Here is a 2,752-nt window from a genome sequence, read left to right on the forward strand (position 1 = left end):
GGATTGAATTACATTTCTAACGCCAATTAAGGTGTCTTATAAAACAAAAGCAATGCTTCCATTAAATCATAATACAGCACAACCTGCAACATAAAGATATTTTACTCGTGAAATAAGCTGTATGTGCATAAAAAGCGGTTCCAAGTGGGTAAAAGGTACTTTTTAAACCATAAAACATGCAATAAAATATTCAAAGTCAAACATGCGAGACTTACCAACAGTTGAAAACGTTCATAAAGCTGTTCCTTGCGACTGATGGATAAAATATCATGCTTACATCCTCCTAAAACACACCGGACGTTCCGTGCCTATATAAACATCCAGCGAATTCAAACTGTTTTATTATCACGCGCAGCTCTCGCGTGACACTTCTTAATACACGCGCTGATTGCTGTAAACTTCTGTAGCGTTAGATGACAGTCACCGCGCGCTATATCGCGCAAGCAGTTCAAATACCATTGACTTTATCTCCATAGATTCTTCAGAAAACAAAACACACGCCCGACAATTTTTACAGCACCTACATTTGTATCAAAGCGTTGCTTTAAACACCGTTAGCTAAATATTTCGCCGTCCAGACACGCAATACAGACACACGCGCACACACACACACAGGAGTGTGAGACAGTCCAGCCCTACGGCCAACTTTAGCCCAATCACAGCGAGCCTCTTCACTCTTACTGTTTAACTCTTTCATAATAATAATAATAATATAAAAAATAATTTATATTATTGCAATTATTACTAATATTCTAATATTATTATCATTATTAATAATAGTTTTCATAAAATAAAAAAAACACACTTCCGATTGTATTAAATCCAGTAGTTACCGTTCACTGAAAACTGACCTGAACAAATGCCATTTGCATCAACGGTCTGACATTCCAAAGACCTATAAAAACAAATCCACATTAAACCACACTAGTGAGCACAAGAGGTTGAGTGGCCTAAACGATAGTATCAACCAAAATTAGCAAACGATACTAAAAGTGTCTCGACATGGGAGGCCCTCAGTAAACGCAGGTTTAGAGAGACAGCTGGAATAACATCTCACATCTGACCACGTTACCTCATTAGCATGATGATGCACGTGCGGTTATGTAATTTTGGAAGTGATGTTTTTCAATTCACCCTTATACTCTTTTATTCAAATCTTAACCATACTAAGCACGCATGACATTCATTTTCATTTAATGTAAATATGTGAATGTTGTAGATTGTACACAGTATTGTAGAGCATACACAATTATGCATATGATGTTGCACACATTTAAATGGGGGTTAAGAAGACATACCATTTTGTGGACTAAGGAAGAGTGCAATATCTATCCAGCAAAAGTCCCAGAACTAATAAGAGTTCTCTCCTCGTCTCTGCCCTCAGCTGGAGGAGAATCACTCACTCAAACCCGCGTTTCATAAAACTTGCTTTACATGTATGAACACGTGCTGCCATCTTGTGCTGGTTTTTCAAAGCTGACAAAACAAAAAGGACGTGCCCAAGTCACTGTTGACTAAATTTATAAAAAAAAAAATAATAATAATAAAATTTAATTTTATAAAATTAAAATAAAGCTGACAGAGAGAAAACAAAAAGCCGAAGTACTAAAATTAAACTTAAATTGTTAGAAAAAAAAGGAAAATGAGAAAATCACTTAAACTAAAATTAAAACTGAAAACATGGCAACCCAATTCAAAATATTAATAAATACACCAACAATGAAAAATATAACACTGGTATAACGAACAGTAAAACATTATGGGGGAAAAACACTTGTAGAAAGTACTTAACCAGAAGTAACCAGTTTCATTGTAACTTATTATAACTTAAACAGTGTATAGTTTAGTATAGTAAGGTCCTAAGCACAAATCTGATTATTTACATACATATATACCAGTTTGAAGCTTTTGAGATACTGTAAGTTACAATATTGTAAGTTACAAAACATTAAATTATTTCATCCTGAAATCTGAGATTTTCTATACAGTGGGGAAAATATGTATTTGATCCCCTGCTGATTTTTGTAAGTTTGCCCACTTACAAAGAAATGAAGGGTCTGTAATTTTTTATGGTAGGTTTATTTGAACGGATAGAGACCGAATACCAACCAAAAAATCCAGAAAAAAAACAAAAACAAATTATATAAAGGATAGAAATTGATTTGCATTTCAAGTGAGTGAAATAAGTATTTGATCTCCAAGCAAAACATGACTTAGTACTTGGTGCAGAAACCCTTGTTGGCAAGCTCAGAGGTAAGACGTTTTTTGGTAGTCGGTCACCTGGGCCCGTATTCACAAAACATTTGATCTTACCACTAAGAGTTCTCCTAAATAGCAGTAAAAGTTTTTAGCTAAGAGTTTTCTCTTAAAACCTATTCACAAAGCTGCTGAGACAAACTTTTACTAAGGAATACAGAGAAGTCTTAAGCTCAGAGTAAGGGGGCGGGGCTGACCTCGTTGCTATGGATGATGTCAGCATGCTTACTAACTATGTCCACAGTGATTGGCTGATAGTCTCTGTCAGAGATTTATTCATAGAAATATTGTAGAGCACAGTATTATGTTGCCATATTCAAATAAAGGTTTAAAAATAAAAATTATAATAATTGCCACATTCAAATAAAGATTTTAAAATGCAGGCTAAATGTCTCTTATTTAACAAGTATATGTTCAGTTAATTGTCAGTCTCTTACATGTGTGCTTCTCATAAACAATTAGCGGATATGCATATAAACAGCCTTTTAATTAACGG

Source organism: Sinocyclocheilus rhinocerous, unplaced genomic scaffold (assembly GCF_001515625.1).
Source record: "Sinocyclocheilus rhinocerous isolate Xijiao unplaced genomic scaffold, SAMN03320098_v1.1 scaffold880, whole genome shotgun sequence".
NCBI lineage: Eukaryota > Metazoa > Chordata > Actinopteri > Cypriniformes > Cyprinidae > Sinocyclocheilus > Sinocyclocheilus rhinocerous.